The sequence below is a fragment of the Colossoma macropomum genome, unplaced genomic scaffold (genome assembly GCF_904425465.1).
Source record: "Colossoma macropomum unplaced genomic scaffold, Colossoma_macropomum, whole genome shotgun sequence".
Classification (NCBI taxonomy): domain Eukaryota; kingdom Metazoa; phylum Chordata; class Actinopteri; order Characiformes; family Serrasalmidae; genus Colossoma; species Colossoma macropomum.
Genome location: NW_023495497.1, coordinates 14,461 through 28,493, shown reverse-complemented (window position 1 = coordinate 28,493; position 14,033 = coordinate 14,461).

Here is a 14,033-nt window from a genome sequence, read left to right as displayed (position 1 = left end):
TCCCTCATGTTATTCTCCCTTAACTTCTGCTCCACCATCTTCCTGTTCAGCAGGGCTTTGACACTGCTGGTTATCCAGGGCTTGTTATTAGCAAAGCAGCGGACAGTTTTCACAGGAACAACAATGTCCATACATGTTCATGTAGTCCGTAATGCAGTGCGTAATCCAATTCTCCGTAATCCCCTCAATGTCCTCCCCATACGGCTCCTGCAGTACACTCCATTCAGTGGACTCAAAACAATCCCTGAGAGCTGCTTTGGCTTCAGGTGACCATTTCCTGAAGGAGCGCGTTGTTACAGCTTGTCTTCGGACACGGGGCTTGTACTGAGGCTGCAGAAAGACCAGGTTGTGGTCAGATTTTCCCAGAGGGGGCAGGGGTGTGGCGGTGTATGCATCCTTCACATTGGCATAAAGGAGATCAATTGTCCTGTTCTTCCTAGAAGGAGATTAATTGTCCTGTTCTTCCTAGTAGTCAATAACTGATGGATCAGAGGATGGTTCATCTGCTGATGGGAACAAAGGAGGCTGAAAACCTGAAAGATGAATTAATTAATGAATTGCCTGTGTATTTGGCCCATGGTAAATAGTGTGACCAGTAATTTTGTGACCTACTACAAGAGGACCTCAAGTTATAAACATGTTCTAAGATGGGAGAACTTGTTTTTAAATATCATTCCTGTATGATGAATGCCTGGATGACCTGAAATGAGTGTACTGTGTACTAACTCTAACACGTGCCATCTTAGTGAGGAGGGAACATCTGATTTTGTGTTTTTAGAGCCTGGGTGATTCGTGACTGTACGATTAAAATGAGTGAAGAAAAGTGTCCAATGAGCCTGTCTAGGGTTTGTTTGGCTGATCTTATGTACCTTAGATTATGGAGATCTGTCAACACCCAAAACTGGTGTAAAGCTCCTTCAAACCAATGTCTCCATTCTTCACAGGCTAATTTTATTGCCAGTAATTCACTTTGATTTCATATGTCATAATTTCATTCAGCAGGACCCAGTTTGCATTAGTAAGTAAATGTATGGATTAAGCTTTGCTGGTAAGCTGACTTTTTGGGAAAGAACAACATGAACTCCTGAATTTGAAGCTACCATTTTGACAATAAAAGGAAAAGAGCGATCTGGATGCTTCAGAATGGCTTCAATGATCAGTTCTTCCAAGATTCAAAAGCAATTGAGGCATTTTCATGTCACTGAATCATTTTACTCTTGCCTCATAACAAAGACATGAAAGGTGCTGCTACTAAAGCCTCAAATAAACCTGCAATTAAATTTGGCAAATTTCAGAAATCTCTGCAATTCTTTGAATGTGGAGTGGGCTATTGTTCTATGGCATTCACCTTACCTTCATCTATGTGCACCTTTGCAGTGATTAGAACATACTCCAAAAATAATTTGGATGTTTGGGGAAGTCACACTTTTCACCTTTGACATATTTATGGTTGTCTAAAAGTCTCCAAAAACTCCAATGACTGTGAATACACCAAAATATCATCCATATATACTACAACACTACAATCTAACATCTCACAATGCACTTTGCTGAAAAAGCTTGGAACACAGAGGAGGCATTTACCAACTTGTATGGCATTAACATATACTCATAGTGTCCGCTATTGCTCACGACAAGTTTTCTGTTTGTCTCTTTATTTGTCCTACTTAAGTCATAGATGCTCTGTAGGTCCAATTTGGTCAAAATGGTAGTGCTGAGAGAGACATATTTAACCTGCTTTCAGTGCCTCATCAATATATTCATCCAAAGATTTAGATTCAGGAATAGACAGAGGAAAAATCCTGTTTATGGGGAGTTTAGTGTCAGGCAAAAGATCACAATCCCATGATCTATGAGGGGGTAACTGACAAGCTTTATTCTTTAAAAAACAAAAACAAAAAAGTCATCAGCATTATAATGTCATTGGGGTTTTCTACTGTGGTGGATTTGACTGGTAGACTGATACAGTTTTTAAACATTTTGATCCCAATTTGGTGATTTATTTCTCATTGATCTCAAGTGTCTGATGTTCTCTTAGCCATGGGAAGCCTAAATGAATGGGGCATTTGGGTGAAATTATTATTACTGCACTGGTGTTCCTCTACAATCACATGGGCCTTTCCAAGTTCAGTGGGCTCTGGATGAAGTGATACTGGTGTAGCTTGGATATTGGTGTTGGTGGAGAAAAGTGTTCACAGTGTCTTTCTCCTAGCAAATTATCCAAGGTGACTGATGTCTGAATGAATTGTTTTAGGGACAAGGCTTCACCATGCCATTTCTGCTTGGAGGTCCTTCTTAAGTCCCTTCTTATAAGTTGTAAGAAAGGTACAGTCACTCCATCCACTCCCTGCATAAAGTGCTAAAGTGCAAAATTCTAAGGTGTAATCTGCTGCTGACGGTAAAACTACCAACGGACCTGTTAGCTTCCTTATTGCTACAAAATTTTCCGAAGCCCTTCAAGCAGTGAAAGCTGACATATGCAACAAAATTGACTCTAAAATTGACTCTCTGTGTACCAGGCTTAAAGTGGACTGTGAGACAAGAGTTTACAGCCAAAACTTACTCTGGATGCACATAGTCACTCCATACAAGAGCTGGAACATCATGCTTCATCTCAGAGTGATCTTGTTACTGGCATGAAATCCATATTAACTAAACTCTTTTTTGAAGTGAAGGCACTAAATACAAGATGTGATGATCTTGAAGGCAGACAGAGAAGATGTAATCTACATACTTAGTGTACTTTAAGCTGAAAGGGCAGCAGTGGAGCAGGGTGCTGAGGCCACGGGCAGGGAACTCGGAGGCCGGCCGGTCAGGGAGGTTGGGGACTGCACCAACATCCTTGGGTGCGGGCTGAGCCTTGCTAACATTCTGATGTGCAGGCAGGTTCTGCTGTGACGTCCATGGAGGCTGGCGAGCCTGCCGGCTTAGCAGAGACCTCAAGAAGAAGAGTTCTGTATGATGCCTGAGACAAACTTGCTTGCACAAATATAAAAAATATCCAGAGTACGTGCATCTTTGGTTCTTTTCTCAAGCACAATAGTTGCCCAATCCAGAGCTCTGCATCTGAGAAAAGTCCTTAAAAACAAAACTTTCACAATGTCTGGTGGAGTAGGACATTGTAAATACTGAAGGCAAAGTCTGCACTGCCTAATAAATCCATCACAAGTGCCATCTTCACCATCATACTCATTAGGGTTAGCCATCAATGAAGGAAGGAGAAGAGATTTCCCTGACTGGAGAGCGGAGAGATATTCTGCATTATTAAACCTCTCTTTCTCTGGAGAGAAGAACTCACTGCATCCTTCTTTGGTTTGGCATTCTATAACAGGGGGAGCAGGAGATGAGGCTGGATGCAAGTGTGAGTTGGTTTTATCAAAGTCCATGGCAGAAACAGGAGCAATAAGCAGGAAAAATAAAAAAACATGAGGAAACAAACCAGAAATAAAACAGAACCATGAGGCAAAACGATAACAACAACATAACAGCAAAGCTACAACTATGAACCATACAGACTGAATGCACATTCATGTTCACACTCAATGCCAAGCAAAGACAAGACTGAAGCAAGGAGTATATATAGAAACACTCAAGACAGTGACGGGGCGGAGCTAAGAACAAGAAACAGGTGTGGGCTGAACACATGGCAGAATTGGGGAGGAGCTAACACAAAAACAAAAGTACATGACAGAGGAAAACAAAGAAACCAAGGCTAAAACAGAGAAAGACAAGAAAAGGCCTGACAGGACCAGGGATGGAAGTAACGAATTACAATTACTCTCGTTACTGTAATGAAGTTTATTTTTTGTGGATTTATACTTTTTTGAGTATTTTTAAAAACGGTAGTTTTACTTTTACTTAAGTATTTTTATTGTGCGGTATTGTACTTCGTTACAATTCGAATCACCTCCGTTCCAGAGTTAAAAAACTCTCCATGAAGTACGCGCCAGGAAATGACGTGATCTACGGCAAGACAGCGAGCTGGATGCTCATTCCATGTCAAGCGGGTAAAATGAAATGCTGCAGAGGTGAACTGGAGTTTAAAAAATTGAGACACAAGAACTAAATGCAGACCTAAATGAATCTGAATCACGTTCAGCTGAGGCTGAAGTTGAAGAAAATCTTTGGCCACATTTAAGGGACCAATTCAACTTCAACAGCAAGAAAGGCGACAGCGTCATTATGCAGTGTCAGCTTTGTTTACCCAGAAATGTGGAGATTGCCACTTACAAGAACTCTGCATTAAACCTGTGCAAGCATGTGCAGGACAGTTATTATCTGTAGCCACCAAATTTCAGATTTATCTGTAGTAATGGGCTTTGAGTAAGTAGCTTTGCTGATGCAGATTTACAGGGTATTGGTGGCAAAACTTGGTATAAACTTGGTGTTCTAGCAAAAGTTAGCTTTCAAAAGCTAACGTTTTGTGTTTTTAAGCTACAGCCATGCCAGACACATTAGCTATGATTCTCACTCGGTTAATGCTAACGTTTATTTGATCTCAGACCTGATAGATGTTGTGCTGTAAGGGAGTACAAATGATGGGAATCAACATTTTTATTCAACATAATTGTTTCTTGCGAACGCTGTCATGTTACGTTTTTAACTTAAAGGGGCAAAACTAATTTATTGTAATTCTTCTGTTATTGTTTCTGTTCTAAAGATCAATATCTTTCAGGGACAAATGTATGATGAGACAAAATGAAAGTTATATGTGCACCCTTCGTGTACCATGTCTATGAATTACAATATGAAAATCAGATGGTATCAGTTGTTCGTAATGTAAATACTATAACTTAATGTGTATCTTTTCAAACAGTTTGTGATTTTATTTTTAGGCATATCTGTAAGCAAGGAATGTGCTTTATCAAAAGTCAATACTAAGTTTTGTAGGAATGTAATAAATTCCAGCTGTATGAAAAAAGGTACATTGCATATATTAATTCACATTGATGGAAACGTTTTGTTTACAGAGGAAACATCCTTTTAAGCTGAAGGCCTACAGTGGCCTTGTAGCAGCACAAAAGCGAACTCTGGAAGTTCTGACCATGGACCAGCAAATGTCCCAAGCAAGCAAACAAAGATATCTGATGTGATTGAAGTTAGTGCTTCCAGACGTGTGCCACAGCAGAGAGTTGAGAAGCTTATGATCCGCTTTATTTGTGAGGGTCTTCATCCATTTTCTGTTGTTGAAGAACCTGCATTTAAAAATCTTTTGTCAACGCTGAATCCTCAATGCAAGGCCTTTCTAGACCCGCTCTTCAAACTAAAATACAGAAAGCTGCAACTCAAATGAAGGTAAATTTAATATCACATCTTAGAACAGTTACCTATGTTGCCACCACCCCTGATTGCTGGACAGTGCACCACAGAAGTTATATTGGCATCACTGCTGATTGGATAGATTAAGAAACATTGGAAAGAAGATCTGCTGCACTTGCCTGCAAGAGGTTGAGAGGGTCCCACACCTTTGATGTTCTAGCCGGTTCCCCTAATGACATTCACTCACAGTACAAGATAAGAGAGAAGGTGGTGAGAACCACGACTGACCGCAGTTCGAACTTTATTAAAGCATTCAGTGTGTTCGGCAGTCAGGATCCATCTGAGGAGGCAGAGTTGGAGGAAGATTCTTCTGAAGAGCTCCAGGCAGACTACCTGGACACATTCAGCATCTTGGAAGAAGACAGTGGTCTTGAATACCAGTTTTCCCAACATCAAAGATGTGCAGCCCTCCTGTTAAACTTAGTTGCCATGACAGATGCTGCCCAGGCAGAAGAAAAGAATGGTACATACAAACAGCTATCGGATGCAGCCTTTGGAAAATGCCAAGCATTGTGGAACAAAACAGGCTGGTCATATGTAGCTGCAGAAATTGTTGAAGATGAATGCAGGCTCCAGCTCATCCAGCCAAATCAAACTCAGTGAAACTCTGTATGTATGGCTATAGAGAGAATCTTACGGATCTTGCAGTAGGAGATGCCATCAGGAATGTCTGTGAAAGGTTCGGTGTGACAATGTGAGTATTGTTTAAAATTTCTGCTTTAAGCTCATCTCTGTTCCCTTCATCTGCATCTCCCTTTAATAATAACTACAAAGAAGTTAAATGGTAAACTCAATAGGGGATATTGGCTTTAATTTTGATTCAAATGGGTTTATGCAACCTGCAAAATGAACTGTCTGGTAAATTATGAATTCTATGGTATTTGCTGCTCTTTTTACCAGCCTCATTAAAATCAAATGCTAAATATGGTAGCTGGCTAAACTATTTTACTGGCTTCTAAACAAAATCACCTGCTTTTGATTGGTGATGGGTGTTAATTTCCCACCTTGCATTAGTGTTAATGAATAAAGCATGTTTTCAAATGTCTTTTTACTTTCTGGAAATTTCCATATTAAAAGATTCCTGCAAACACCTTAACATTTGCTATGTGCTGTGAGTCCAGCTGAAATCGCCTTCTTGAACAAGTATTGTATAGCCATGAAGCCTGTGGTGAAGGCTTTAAACATCCTTCACTCTGAGACAGATGCATACATGGGATGGCTACTTCCTGTGATCTTCCAGCTACAAGCAAAGCTCAGAAGAATGGAAGCTTCCTCCAAGAAGTGCCTGCCATTCATCAGAGCCATTCAGGATGGTGTCCAGAAGCACTTTGGTGGGATGATGGAGGACCCTGAGCTAATAGCTGCAGCAATCCTTCTGCCAAAGTTCAAGACCACTTGGACTGAGAATGCTGATGTCATAGAGGCAGGTATGGGCACATTAAGAGTAGGCATGCAGTTGTCAAATGTATAGCAGCTAGTAGGTTATCACTTTAATACAGAACTGCCCCAAATTTCTAAGTATAATAAAAAGCAAATTGATTACTGAAGGTAACTAAAAATGACTCTGAGTCCTGTGTGCTCTACATATCACCCTGCATTTATGCAATATAATAGGCATCATGATTTTGACTACGTATCTACTATAGGGGAAACATTTTTGTTGTGATGCTAGGTCCGTGAAGAATTATGTTTCAACATAAGTCATTGTACTTGTCACAGTACTCAATACAGTATGTGGATGTTTTGTGTTTACTTGTTGTTATACAGGTTTAGCCTACATGAAAACTCTCCTTGAACACATGACTCAGGGTGAAATGGAACAAGTTGGGCAACATTCATCAGATGGAGATGATTTCTTCTCTTCAATGAAATCCAGAAGGACACAGAGTACAGGGGAGCTTGACGGATACCTTGCTTGTGTCTCAGACAAGATGGACCTACTAAACTCATTTCCGTACATCAAAAACTGTCCCTAAAACTCAACACTGGCCTGCCTGCATCTGCTGCCTGCGAGCGTCTGTTCAGCTGTGCTGGACTGGTGTTCACTGCAAAGCGAGCAAGACTGAGCTGTGCTAACTGAAAACCAGCTCCTGCTCCAACTGAACAGCAAATTCACAGAGTAATAATCTTCAAAAATTCCACCATTGTGGATTTTTTGTGTGTGAACAGATGTGCTGATTTCACCCCTCTAAATGTTTTTTTCTTCTTCAGGTCAGCCAGTTCTCTCACATGCAGTATATATACTACATACTTGTTTGGTTGCATATTGTATCTTTTAGTTATATGGGGTACCAGAGTTTTTCTCATTCTATGGAAACAAAGAAGGAAAATTTTAGTTTTATTCAGTTCCTTTTTTCCATGCCATTCATAGCTAGTGTTTGCAAAAACTATTAATGTGGTCACCCATTGACATATTTGATTATTTGTTAGCATATTTTGTATAATTTTATTTCAGTTTAATTGTATTTATTTATTTCATTTAACACTTCATATATTTTTATTTTTTATTCCATTTAAAATTATTTATGCATTGTTTATTTCATAGTTTAATTTAATTTGTGAATGCACTTTATTTTGTAAAGGTGATCTGAAATTTAAAATGTTATATACATGCTATTGCCCTGTATGCATTGCCTGGGAAGTGTCGTAGATGACCATGTATCTGCCAGCCATACAGTTTAAAAAAAAAAAACAACTAAGTAACTTTTACTCAAAGTACATTTTAGATAAGTTACTTTTTTACTTTTTTTGAATGGATTTTTCCACAAGTAATTTTACTTATACTTGAGTACAATTTCACCATAGTAACAGTACTTTTACTTGAGTAAAATAATTTAGTACTCTTTACACCTCTAGACAGGACATTACAATATGTTGCTTCTAATGTCAATGAAGCTCTGCAAAATGAGTCAGTGTAACTATGATGGGGCAGGAGAAACTCAGAAATGCCTTATGAAACAGAATGTTAGGCTATTAGAGCATAAATGCCTTCAGACTAAAATTGAGGTTTTCCAATCTAGACTACTAATCCTAGACCACTATTCAGTACTATCTCTAAATTAACTAATAATCAAGCAGCTACTGAAGCCCAGATACCATCAGCCTACAGCAGCATTGACTTCTTGAACTTCTTCAAAAATAAAATTGAATTGATTAGGCACAAAATTGAAAATGTGCAGCATTGCAGTGCAGCGTCCTATAAACCTAATCTAGATCTAGAGTGCAGTATAACCACTACAGAGACGCTGGAGTCTTTTACTTTACTCCAACAAACAGAGCTCGTCCAAATTATTTAATCTACAAAAACAACAACTTGTATCCTAGATCCTATTCCTACAGGTTTACTTAAAGACATTTTGCCAGAAATAACTAAGCCCTTTCTAATTATAATAAACTCTTCTCTCAGCCTCGGCTATGTTCCAAAATCTCTTAAATTAGGTGTAATTAAACCCTTAATAAAGAAACCTAGTCTTGACCCCTCTGAGCTATCAAACTATAGACCTATTTCAAATCTTCCCTTTTTATCAAAGATTTTAGAGAAAGCAGTGGCAAAACAATTATGTTCCCATCTGCATAGAAGTAATATATATGAAAAATTTCAGTCTGGCTTCAGGCCTCACCATAGTACCGAAACAGCGTTAGTGAAAATTGTAAATGATCTTTTATTATCCGCTGACAAAGGAAACATATCCTTACTGGTTTTACTCAATCTTAGTGCAGCTTTTGACACAATAGACCATTCCATTCTATTAGACAGGCTTGAGAAACTAGTAGGAGTGACAGGTGAAGCTCTTTCATGGTTCAAATCTTACCTTAGTGATCGCTTTGAGTTTGTTAATGTAAATGGTGAACTATCAGCTCTCACAAGAGTAAGTATGGTGTTCCACAGGGCTCTGTCTTAGGACCCATATTATTTACCTTATATATGCTACCACTAGGTACCATCATTAGAAAACATGGCATCAGTTTCCACTGCTATGCCGATGATACACAATTATATATTTCAGCTAAACCAGAGGACAAAACTGAACTTAATAAGATAGAGGACTGTGTAAAAGACATTAAAGACTGGATGTCAAGCAACTTCCTTTTACTAAATTCGGACAAAACCGAAGTTCTTCTTTGGGTCCAAAAGCTGCTAGGGATAATCTGCCTACGTTTACTCTTAATCTTGATAGTTTCTCAATTGCACCAGGCACATCTGTAAAAAGCCTTGGTGTCATGATTGATTCCAGTCTGCCCTTCAATGAGCATTTTACCAATATTACCAGAATAGCTTTCCTCCACCTGCGTAACATGGGCTCAATATTAGTACCCAGAATAAATAAAGTTAGGTCAGGGGAGGAGCCTTTTCATACAAAGCCCCCCAGCTTTGGAATAGCCTACCAGTCTGTGTTCGGGACTCAGACACAGCCTCCATCTCTAAGTCTAGGCTAAAAACCTACCTGTTTAGTTGAGCCTTTGGTTATTTGTTTTCCTAACTATGTCCCTCTTGTGGAGTGGAGCCATGACAGCAGTCTCTGTCTCAACATCAGCAAAACAAAGGAGCTGATCGTGGACTACAGGAAGCGGCAGAGAGGTGGTCACTCTCACCTGTTCATCAATGGAGCTGAAGTGGAGAGAGTCAGCAGTGTGAAGTTCCTTGGCGTACACCTCACTGATGACCTCACCTGGTCCCTCCACACCAACACTATCGTGAGATCTGCCCGTCAGCATCTCTTCTTCCTGCGCAGGCTCAGGAAGGTTGGTCTGCCTCCTCAGATCCTCACCAACTTCTACAGATGCGCCATAGAGAGCATCCTCACAGGCTGCATCACTGTCCGGTACAGCAGCTGCACCACCTGTGACCACAAGCCCCTTAAAGGAGTGGTGAGGATGGCAGAAGCCATCACAGGCAACAAACTACCAGCCTTACAGGACATCTATCAGTCCCGCTGCCTCAGGAAGATCAAAAAGATCCGGTCAGACAGCGTCACCCAGCACACAGCCTGTTCACCATCCTGCCATCAGGCAGGAGATTCCGCAGCATTCAGGCTAGGTAAAAAAGTTTACTTTAACTATAGGAAAAACTCTGCACTGTGTTCCAGTTTGGCTATAGCAACTGTTTTCAGACTGTTTTGTGCAGTTACACCACTGTGGCTTTTCTCCAGCTTTTGTAGAAGGAATGGGAGGGAAAAGATTTTAATATTTACAGCTTTATTTCATGCCATAAATTATTTCAGAGTCAGGTTGTTGATTCACCTGGTTGAGACCATAAAAAAACCCTGATCTGTTTTGCTATTCTGTTAGCAGATCAAAAACTAATTTTTTTTTTTTACCCGATTTTCTCCCCAATTTAGTCGTCTCCAATTCCACCCGCTAGTTAGGACTCCCCCAATCACACGATGCTATCAACGCTAGGAGGGTGAAGGCTAACACAGGCTTCCTCCGAACCCGTGAAGCCAACCATCAGAGAAATGACAGATATGCAGAAGATGAGCTGAGCAGCACTTCAGATTTTACAACACTTAGATTATGCACTCCAACAAATACAATAATTCTACATAACTTAAAGCAAAAACAGCTGAGTTTTACCATTCAGTACAAGATTCTCTCAATTTAGATCTTTAGTAAAGGCTGGACAGTCAGTACAGACACTGATCAGCCTTACAGGATATTTCATTAAGTGCTACAGTGGGAGCATATAAAGCAAAGAATGAAGACTTGGTTACTGAAGGTGATACAGAGCCTGAGGCTCGGGCTCTCACTGATATGTGACATAAAGATGAACTCATCATTTCCTTTATTCAGGTTTTTCTCCACAACCTCGAAGCCAGCTTTTTCATAAACTCGCAGAGCTTCATTACCATCTAATGCAGTGACGAATTGGTTGATAGAAGTTTGCCACACTTGTACCATAGATACACAGCATCAGTTATCAGTTCTTCTTCAGGGCATCCCCCTCTTCTCACTGATGCAATCATCTTTGTCCTTGGAGTGATATTAGCAGAGAAACACTGCAGAACCTGGCGGCTTCAACCTGCAGTTGGTGTCTTCATAGGGATGTATCATTGCTAAAAGAGAGCGTTCATGTATTAAGAGGTATTATTATTGTAAGAGAAGTGAATAGAATAACATTATATTACTTAATATTAGTTTATATATTAGTTTAGCTATTATAGTTATCTTAGTAATTATATTATTAACCTTAGTTACTATATTAGTTAATGTTATTTATTAGTGAATCTTTCTAACTACATTAGTTAACCTCAGGCACTACAAAGGTAAATTTTATTTATCATATTAGCTAATCTTAGTTGCTATATTCATTAATTTTAATTATTCTATTACTTGATTTTAGTTACTATTGTGGCATCCCACTGCACTATTAGCTCCCGAGATTTTGGTGCTTTTAAGCTCGTCCTCCTCCAAGTCCCAGCTCCCTTCCATGTCTGATTGGACTGCTGCTAAGCTGCAGAAATTTCTGGAAGACATATCCATTCGGCCCTCAGAGCTGAGCTTTACTCCCTCTATCTTCAGTCTCTCAGGAGTAAACAATGCCTGCTCTAGCAATGCTTGATGACATCACCGCTCCCACAGCCCTGCCACGTGATGACATTATTCCTCTCAAGCTTCTTCTGGCCTTGTGCTGCCCTCTGCTGGCTATCCTAGTCCTACACTCAGGCAGTCTGAACTTTGTGGTTGCACATTCAACCTGGCCTCCTCCTGCTCCTCCCTCACCCTGTCATCTGCTGCACCCCCTATTCCTGTAGCTGCGCCCGGTCCTGCCCTCACCACTCAAATAAATATTCAGACATCTTTCCACTCCGGTCAACATCCCCACTCTCGCTGCTGATCTTTCTCTTCACCCTGACCATTCCATGTCCTATTTACAGGACAGCCTTGCCTTCTCTGGGCCTGTTCTCTCTCGTGCCACCTCCTCCTCTCCACTCGTTTCTAGTCTGATGCCGTTTCCTCCCTGTTGGCCAAGGAAGTTTCAGAAAGCTTCATGATTGGCTCTTTCACTTCCACTCCTTTCTCCACTTACCATATTAAAATGGGAGTGATCTGATCCCTCTGTGTTGTTTTTGTTAGGATGCTGCTGCATTTTATATGAGTTGTAAGGCATGTATTGTTTTCTTTGGAAGTCCAATAATGTCAGCCTGACACCAAACGACTTTTCAAGCGTTTTCACTTTCGCAGACAAATTTGTAGTGTCAGAATAAAATCATGAGAGCCTTGCTAGAGTTGCGTCGTGCTCACGTCATCTCGATCGTTTAGTGTGAGGTGGTCAGGATGGCTGTCTCAAGTCAGCCTTTTTATGTCTTGACGCTGTGACAGAATCAATCATGTTTAATATTAACATAAGTTTTAACTCTTGGCTCATGCAAATAGTGACGTGCCAGGGGTGCACATGAGAGTGAATGAGCCGTGCAATAGAGAGAGCAAGGGAGAAAATGCATGTGTGAGAGCCTGAAATCGCTGTAAAAAAGGCAAATCTGCTCACCTTTAAAACAACAATCATATTAACTTAATCTAAACTGACTGTTAATATTTCAAGTTCACTGAGTGTAACAGTGATGTAATGAAAGGTGCAGAGGACTTTAAGAATAGCATTATTGAAGAATCACTGGTTTCTTATTTTATTTGTTTGTTTTTTATGGTTTAGTTCATACCACCTGATCAACAATGCTGAATCACTGCATGTTTTGCTGATGTGTAAATCTCTATGGTAAATAAAGTATTGGCACATTTTACAGGTTAATTAAAAACACTGGGTGAAGATCTGCCAGAATATACAGTGGAAGAGTGGAAGCAAAGTGTTTATCTGCTTGTAAATTTCCACCAGGTGCATGATAGGAAATAATCTCAAAAACTAGCTGCAGTGTTGCAAGTAGTGACCCTGCAAGATCCCCTGTCTTTGCAAAATCATAGCAGTGACTAAAAATTGTGACATTGTCTTTAGATGTGAGAGGGTGTCAGACTTTAGTCTTTCAAAAGTCTTTACAAATTCTTCTCAAAGTCTTCTAGTGTATGGTTAGCATAAGAAAAGCATTACAGTAATCAAGTCTGCTTGTAACAAATGCATGAACAAGTTTCTCTGCGTCACTCTGAGAGAGAAAAGCCTGAACTTTAGTGATTTTCTCAAATGATAAAAAGCTGCTTTAGTGACCATGTTAAGATGTAGATTAAACAGAGGTCAGAGTCTAAGATCACAGCCAGGTTTCTACTGCAAGTTTGGTTTATCAAGCTAAAGAACCAAGTTTCTCATAAATCATTTTTCTCTGAGTTTCTGTACCAACAATCAATATTTCAGTTTTCTCATGATTTGATTGTAAAAAGGTTTGTGACATCCACTGAGAAATATCTGACACACAGCTGGTCAGTCTGTCTACAGAGTCTTGATCTTCAGAAGGAATATAAATGTATAGCTGGGTGATATCAGCATAGCTATGAAAATTTATATTATGCTTCCTAATGACATCACCTTGAGGTAACATGTACAAAGAGAAAAGCAAAGGCCCCAAGACTGAACCTTGAAAGAAATGTCAAATCTTCAAAGATTTCCCAACAAAACCATGAATTGTCCATTAAAATCTTGTGGTCAACGGTATCAAAAGTTGAAAACATGAACCAATGCTGTCTCTGTTCTATGGTTAGAACCAAAACCTCTCATATAACTTGTTTGATATATTGTTTGAAAACAATTTTTCTAAGACTTTATTTATAAAAAG